Source organism: Xenopus tropicalis, chromosome 2, assembly GCF_000004195.4.
Source record: "Xenopus tropicalis strain Nigerian chromosome 2, UCB_Xtro_10.0, whole genome shotgun sequence".
NCBI classification, from domain to species: domain Eukaryota; kingdom Metazoa; phylum Chordata; class Amphibia; order Anura; family Pipidae; genus Xenopus; species Xenopus tropicalis.
The window spans coordinates 76,697,089-76,704,663 of NC_030678.2; the positions used below are offsets into that span (position 1 = coordinate 76,697,089).

Below are 7,575 nucleotides of genomic sequence, written 5' to 3' on the forward strand. Positions count from 1 at the left end.
TGTCTGTCCTTTCACCTACTGCAAAAGTACTCAACCAGAGTTTAGATGGCAACTGGACCTTTAAATGAACTACACTGTTACTTAAAATTGACTATGTTAGTCAGAAAGTCATTCTGATCAATTCTAGTTGGCCAGATAACTTGCTTGTATCCAAATTTGCAGGTATCATTCTGTTTTATTAATTGCCCCATACTTCATCATTGTTTAAAATAAGGTTAAATCTTTTTATATCCTCATACAGCAGTGCTGTCCAACTTCTGTTGTACCGAGGGCCGGAATTTTTCTGACCTACATGGTGGAGGGCCGATAATGGAAGCCAGTTTTGACCACTCCCCTTTTTGAAACCGCACCCACTTGAAACCACACCCATGTTATCACATGACTATACCCATATTAATGGTTGTAGTACAGCAAAAACCTGCCATACTCTGCCTTCCCTACCCTGCCTGTGTGTGCCATACTCTGCCTTCCCTACCCTGCCTGTGTGTGCCATACTCTGCCTTCCCTACCCTGCCTGTGTGTGCCATACATTCACTGTGTGTGCCATTCTTGGCTGGTTTGTGCCATACTTGGTCTGTGTGTGTGCCATACTCTGCCTGCCCTACCCTGCCTGTGTGTGCCATACTCTGCCTTCCCTACCCTGCCTGCGTGTGCCATACTTTCACTGTGCTTGCCATTCTTGGCTGGTTTGTGCCATACTCTGCCTGTGTGTGCCATACTCTGCCTGTGTGTGCCATACTCTGCCTGTGTGTGCCATACTCTGCCTTCCCTACCCTGCCTGTGTGTGCCATACATTCACTGTGTGTGCCATTCTTGGCTGGTTTGTGCCATACTTGGTCTGTGTGTGTGCCATACTCTGCCTGCCCTACCCTGCCTGTGTGTGCCATACTCTGCCTTCCCTACCCTGCCTGCGTGTGCCATACTTTCACTGTGCTTGCCATTCTTGGCTGGTTTGTGCCATACTCTGCCTGTGTGTGCCATACTCTGCCTGTGTGTGCCATACTCTGCCTGTGTGTGCCATACTCTGCCTTCCCTACCCTGCCTGTGTGTGCCATACTCTGCTTGCCCTATGCTGCCTGTGTGTGTATGGCACACACAGGCAGCCTACAGTGACACAATGCTGGCACTGCTCCTACAGTCTGCACAATAACTATATATTAAAAAATATACCACCTCAGTACATGTTCTTTTTGTAGTGTGCAGGGATTATTTGTGGGTTTCTACTGCTCCTGAGGTGTGAACAGGGGAACAATGTGGGTGATTACAGCCTGAGCCTGAGGTGTGAACACTGCAGGGGGTGAACAATGCAGAGATTAAAAGGTGTGAACAACACAGGGGATTACATATTTAAACAATACAGGGGGATTACAGCCTGAATCTGAGGTGAAAACCATGCAGGGGGGCAGTTAATCACAGTACTGATACCATTTAGAGCTTACACAAGAGTAAGCCATCAAAGCAGCCAGACAGGTGGGGGGCCACACAGAGGGGGGTCGCGGGCTGCATGCGGCCCGCGGGCCGCCAGTTGGACAGCACTGTCATACAGGATTGATTTTTTGCTTACTGGGGTCTAAGACCCTGACAACCAAACAGCATTGTAAACTGCAATGTGGAAAAAGGCAATTACTAATACAGGTATGGGACCTGTTATCCAGAATGCTTGGGACCTGGGGTTTTCTGGATAAGGGATCTTTTCGTAACTTGGATCTAAAAATTAGATTTATTTGCTTATAATGAAGTCTATGGGAGATGGCCTTTCAGTAATTCGGAACTTTCTGGATAATGGGTTTCTGGATAAGGGATCCCATACCTGTACCAATTAAAAATTAATATAAATATATAATATATATATTGTAGTCCTTCAAACTACAATATACTAAATTTGAATTTAAATGAGACATTTACTATTTGGTAAAAATCACAAACAACAAGTACAGGTATAGGATTCGTTATCCAAAAAGCTCTAAATTCATGAAAGGCCTATAGACTCCATGTAAATCAAATAATTAAAATTTAAAAAATGATTTCCTCTTTCTCTGTAATAATAAAAGTGTGTACTGTGTACTTGATCCTAACTAAGATATATTAAGATTACCGTATATACTCGAGTATATACTCGAGTATAGGCTCTCTGCCTATGCCAGCTTCCCAGAACCGCCATCCTGTTAACTGTGCGCTCTTCTGCTGTGCTGGGCGCGCTTCTGCTCTGCTGGGCGCCGCAGTCGCACCAGTGACGTCACGCGCCCCCTTCAGTTACTCATGGCCTTATCTTACAAGGTGTAAGATAAGGCCATGAGTAACTGAAGGGGGCGCGTAACTGAAGGGGGTGCGTGACGTCACTGGCGCGACTGCGGCGCCCAGCAGAGCAAAAGCGCGCCCAGCACAGCAGAAGAGCGCACAGTTAGCAGAATGGCGGTTCTGGGAAGCTGGCATAGGCAGAGAGTGGGACTGAGGGAACTTTAAGTCGCAGGTGCCAGTAAGTAATACTGCGACTTTTGCAGGAGTTTTTGTCCGTGCAGCGTGTGGGGCTTTAGAGTAAGGCAAGATGGTATTAGAGGGATGGGCTGTAACTATAACTTGTGTATCCTGAGGCAAGATGGTAGGAGGAGGCTGCATCTTTGGGGTTTGTATATCCAAAGTCAGGGCTGTAAATGGAAATATACATAATAATAATATAAATAATAGCTGCCCTATTATTAAGGATAATAACTGTAAATAGTAGCAGGCACACAGCATGTTCCAAACAAGGTACTTGCCATAAGGATTTATATCTATATATAGTATGTATAAAGTGCAAATGAGTTCCAGGGTTGGACTGGACTTTTGAGTATATGGTAACAACTGGGTGATCTCTATTTAAGTGTGGACTTTGTGAAAACTCGAGTATATAGACAGCAGCAATAGGTTAATGTCAATATGCTTTCTGCTGAGAATGGGGGGATCTATGTCAGTTATCTATTATCAGTTCTCAAGCAATATCGTGTAACAAGATTATCCTGCTGTACTTCTTGTGCTTCGTGTTCTGGCTCGCTCGCACCAGCCCTACTGGTGACACCCTAGGCTTATACTCGAGTCAATAGGTTTTTCCAGTTTTCTTAGGTAAAATTAGGTACCTCGGCTTATATTCGGGTCGGCTTATACTCGAGTATATACGGTAATACTGATTGGCTGAAAAACATTATTTAGAAAACCTCATGTCCTGAGGATTCTGAATAACAGGTTCCATACCTCTGGTAATTATTAAATAACATCTGCCCTATGTTTTTTTTGACAAGCGAAAGAATAACTTATAGCTTTAAGGGCTAGATTTTCAGACTACTTAAGCTCTAAAAATACAGCGATTTTGGAAAAACAAAGTGAAGTTCCAGGACACTGGATAAGGTAGAATTTTCCAAGGGGGTGTCATCTCTCACAATTGACTAGGCATCTGCAGCTTCTTACTTATCACCCAAATAACTGAACATGATGTGAGCTCTTCCACATATAGCTGCAACTGAAATGGTTCAACCCAACAGAAAATTCACCTTGTGCTGCAGCAAAGTCAATTAACAGAAAAGTACCACAAACGGTTGAAGTCAAGCTCAGCTTTGGAAAAGATACCAATATAAACAGGGTTCTCATCAAGTAAACCTAATGTCCTTCATTTTAAAGGCTGGTCCTGTCTGAAGTAGGGCATTGGAAGCAAGTTACCACAATTTTTGGCTCTGAGACTTGTACGTTAGACTTAAACAGTGATTGTTTATTCCTTTAGTCATGGAACACACCTGGGCAATAGTGCTTCTGTATATTTTAATTGTAAATGCTTTTTGTGAAGACAGAGGTAAGCACTAGATAATGTGTTTATTTTGCAATTTAGAATATTGTATTAATTGCACACACACATATATGTATATATATACAGTGAGGAACATAAGTATTTGAACACCCTGCGATTTTGCAAGTTCTCCCACTTAGAAATCATGGAGGGGTCTGAAATTCACATTGTAGGTGCATTCCCACTGTGAGAGACAGCATTTGAAAAAAAATTTAGGAAGTCACGTTGTATGATTTTTAAAGAATGTATTTGTATTGCACTGCTGCACATAAGTATTTGAACACCTGAGAAAATAAGTGTTAATATTTGGTACAGAAGCCTTTGTTTGCAATTACAGAGGTCAAACGTTTCCTGTAGTTCTTGACCAGGTTTGCACACACTGCAACAGGGAGAGAAGTGGGAGAACTTGCAAAATCGCAGGGTGTTCAAATACTTATGTTCCTCACTGTATATATTGACAATGGTCTTTGGAGGAGACCGAAACGTTGGCCTGATACATTTGCAGGTCAAAGTAGATTAACAAATGCAGCAAGAAGAGGATCCACACTTACAGGACTTATGAAGAAAAAACGGTGTTTATTCAAGCAGACTGATGTTTCTGCTAACACACTAGCCTTTGTCAAAGTCATATAAATATATAAATATTGTGCAATAGTCTCTTGGTTTAAAGACAATTGATAGTAGTTCCAGTGAAACCATTATTTTAAATGATTTGGGCACAATGTGCATCTGAATTTAGTCCAATTGCAGATTGAACTAAAAATTGGCTCTGAAAGGATCTTTTATTTTGTAGGTATGTTTTGCCAAAGAAGGCTACTTTTACTGGGCCAGTATGTTTAGAAGGATAAAGGTTAATATTTGACATATTATACTTTGCTAAGGCTCTGGAGCACTGCTATCATGAAGCAAGGTGAGATATTTGCCTAAGGCAGCACCACTCCACGTGTTACCTGGGATGGCAATAAGCCGGTAAGAGACAAGATTCTGGTTATTAAACCTGGAAGTTGGCTCTTCTAGTGCAGAATGCCAGCAATGCAGCCCCACCCCCTACCTTGTAGGGGGAGGGGGGCAGCATCTGGAAGGCCACCTCAGGGCAGCCTGCTAAAGGTTACCTGAACGGGGTATAATTTACATATGTTACTACATGCCCTGCTTTTTTCTTTTTTTACCCCTTACTTGGCCAGGTGTAGAAAATCCACAGAAATATATAAAATAAACATAGAAATGGTTGCAATTATTTTTGCTTTTTGTGGTGCATCAAATAAATGAGCCACAATATGAACATACTGTAGATGCACTTCTTTTCAGTGATCTATAACAACCAATTATATATTTGATTATATTTTCCAATTTAGTAGACCTCTCAAAAGGCAATCACTGATTTTGTTTTTTTGTTTTTTTTGTTTTTGTATTGATGACTGAATGATTGCCATTTGGCACCCAACATGGATTATATATATATATGTTATATAACATGTTTTATTTGAAGGTGACATTGGGCTTAATATGAGTATGTGCATTGGTGGACTTCAGACTGCAATGCCCAGAAATATGTTTAGGATTCAACTCATCATCAGAAAGTCACCCAGAAAACACCACGTGTAGAGGTTACCCTGCAGCAGCAATAAGATACAAACAACAGGAAACTGGTTATATTATAAATGAAGCATTAGACAAAACTTAAGGTGGCCATACACGTGGCGATCTGACGATGTTTCGTACGACCATCGGTCGCACGAAACATCGTAAGGTCCGCCACACACCATTCAGGGCTGAATCGGCAGGTAAGGAGGTAGAAACAATAGGATTTCTACCTCCTTCTGCCGATTCAGCTCTGAAAGGAGAATTTTGGTCAGGCGCCTTCTATGGCGCCCGATCAAAATTTTCAAACTGGTCCGATCGGCGAGTCGTCCGATATCAGCAGCTTCCTGCGATATCGGTCGACTCGCCGACATGCCATACATGCACCGATTATCGTACGAAACGAGGTTTCGTACGATAATATCGGTGCGTGTATGGCCACCTTAAGAAAGAAAATAAAGAGATAACATATCACAGTAAGAGATAACATATCACAGTAAGAGTAATTTAGATTGAAAAAATACATATCTTGCAAGTTTAACCTTTTAGTATAAATGAGACTAACTGATAGTTAGGGTAATCTAAAGGGAGGTGAAAAACCTTTCTGAAGCCTCTTCAGTTTGCCTCAGAGAAGGAAAAAATGTCTCTCCTGGCTTCATAACAATTGGACCTGTATCATCTTTGTGCTAAAAGCTATTTTCAATAGTGATGGGCAAAATGTTTCGCCAGGCATGGATTCGCGGCTAATTTCCACATTTTGCCATTGGCGGATTGTTTCGCGAAACGGATGAAAAAATTTGCCGTGGAAAAATTTGCAGCACGTCCAAAAATTGTCACTGGTGTCAAAAAAGAATAGTTGCGGGCGTCAAAAGAATAGCCGGGTGACAAAATCATAGCCGTGCGACAAAATAATAGCCGCGGGCGACAAAATAATAGCTGTGCGACAAAATAATAGCCGTGGGCGACAAAATAATAGCCGCGGGCAACAAAAGAATAGCCGTGCAACAAAATAAAAGCCGCGAGCAACAATTTTTTTTGCCGCACGACATTTTCGCCGTTTTGTGAATTTTTCGCCGTTTTGTGGATCTTTTGAAAGATTTGTGAATTTTTTGGCGAAGCAAAACGGAACAGATTCGCTCATCACTAATTTTCAATAACCCTGTATTTGCTATTACTTTCTTGAAGCTATCTAGTTTAATTCCCATTACCACCACTTCAGGGAGAGAAACCAGCAGACAAGTGAAAGGATGCTAGTCAGACCCTGCAACCCATTTTGGCCATAACTTTCCTTGGGACCCCCAACTGATGTATAGTAAATACCCCACTTTATAGTATAATATATACCCTTTGTGATGCTTTGAACCCTCTCTGAAGTATAGAGTGTAATGTTAGGTACAATGGTACAAAAGTGCTTATGCACAGTAACCCAAAAACAAACATTTGCTTCCACTGTTTAAAATGCACTAGCCAAGACAAAGTTGTTTTATAGTATGTTACAGGATTTATGCAGTTAATACGCAAGAGCCAAACAATTGCAATAATGCCAGTATGTCTGTATTTTGTTCTCCAATTTTCTGTCGTGTTAACAGTATCATTGTTTCAAGTGTGTTCTAGCATATTTCTTCTGTTCTCTTGCAGGTAATGAACATGATGAGATACAAACTGCGGAAAGAAAGTGCTCTTGTCCAAATATTGACAGCATGACACAATGTAATTGGCCAGTGATCTGTGTACTGATTGTTACTGGGTTTGCTGTTGGAAGTTATTTGACTGCATTGATTTTTATACAGAGGCAACAGAAATTAGGTCAGCGTTTACCCTCTAATGTGCAAAAAATACAATTTATTTACAGCTCTGATGATGACAGCAGTTAACTCATTAACTTTATACCCTAATGTATGCTAAAATAAATGTGTTTTATTGGAAACAAATGTCTTATGGTGTGCTACATTATCTAGAATTGCAATGGGCTAGATATTTGATATCTGTGAAAGAAATCAACCAAATGCAGATTTTTACAGGGAGAAATAAAGGTAAGAAGAACCCTTTAATGTCCTTTATTTGGGATGTCTTTTTAAATGGACTTGCTGATTATTCAAATTTTACTTCTCCTTTTACTCCATTTCTACTTGGGCAGGTGAAAAATCAGCTGCTCAGACCACACTGAGCATGTGCAGTGT

General features: G+C 41.1%; 1 long non-coding RNA gene across 1 annotated transcript; it reads left to right on the top strand.

The window, feature by feature from the left end:
- The first annotated feature begins 3,171 nt into the window (after positions 1–3,171).
- LOC116408687 lies at positions 3,172–7,326 on the top strand. The gene is made up of 2 exons (XR_004221153.1): positions 3,172–3,820; positions 7,034–7,326. It is a non-coding gene; the product is annotated as an uncharacterized LOC116408687 (long non-coding RNA).
- The last annotated feature ends 249 nt before the right edge of the window (positions 7,327–7,575 follow it).